Source organism: Bison bison, unplaced genomic scaffold, assembly GCF_000754665.1.
Source record: "Bison bison bison isolate TAMUID 2011002044 unplaced genomic scaffold, Bison_UMD1.0 scf7180017851375, whole genome shotgun sequence".
NCBI classification, from domain to species: Eukaryota; Metazoa; Chordata; class Mammalia; order Artiodactyla; family Bovidae; genus Bison; species Bison bison.
Window position 1 is genome coordinate 68,552 of NW_011481948.1, and position 774 is coordinate 69,325.

A 774-nucleotide genomic window follows, 5' to 3' on the forward strand; every position below is an offset into this window, starting at 1 on the left:
CAGACCCCGGCCGGCGGCGGGGGGCCTCGGGCGGCCTCTGGCGCGGGCAGGGGCGCGCTGGGATGCCAGCGGACCCTCCGCACCCGCCACGGACTGCACTGTTGTGAGGTCTGCTGCTGTACGTGTATCTTAGAGCCCGGCAGAAAACGCGCCTCCTGTGTGTCTTGAACATTTATATTTCCATTCAAAAATATGTACTCCGTGTTTATTTCCTCAAACCAGACTTTGTTAACTTAGGAATATCTCCAAGTGGAAACGTGCTCACTTTTTCTGTAAATCTTAAATAAAAGGTGCTGTTCCTTCCTCTGACCCTGGACTGGTCTGTGTTTTCTGTCTTTCTCTCCGTGCATTTTTTCTTTTTCTTTTTTTTTTTTAGCTTTTAGATTTGTCGCAGCCTTGTCGAGGGGAGGACCTGGGTGGTGGGTCAGGCGCCGGGTTTGTCCCGGGAGTCCCCGTGAAGGCCCTCCCGTGGGTCGGTTCTCCGGCGGCCGTGTGGGGCCAGGGCCGGGGGGCCGCTGCCCACCTGCTTCCTGCCTGCTGCCTGGCACCAGTGCAGACCCTCCTGGGGCTCGCCTGTTTGTGCCTCGGACACACACGTCAAACGGGGTTTGCACTCAGGGCATTCTCCCGGCTGCCTTCTCTGGGGCACCAGTGTGGAGGAGGAGACGGTGAGCCGTAGGGAGGGCCTCGGGCGACAGTGCCCGTCTAAGCCGTCTCCTTCCTGTGGGAGAAGGTGGGAAAGTCAAAGGTACACTACCAAAACAGGAAGCCTTT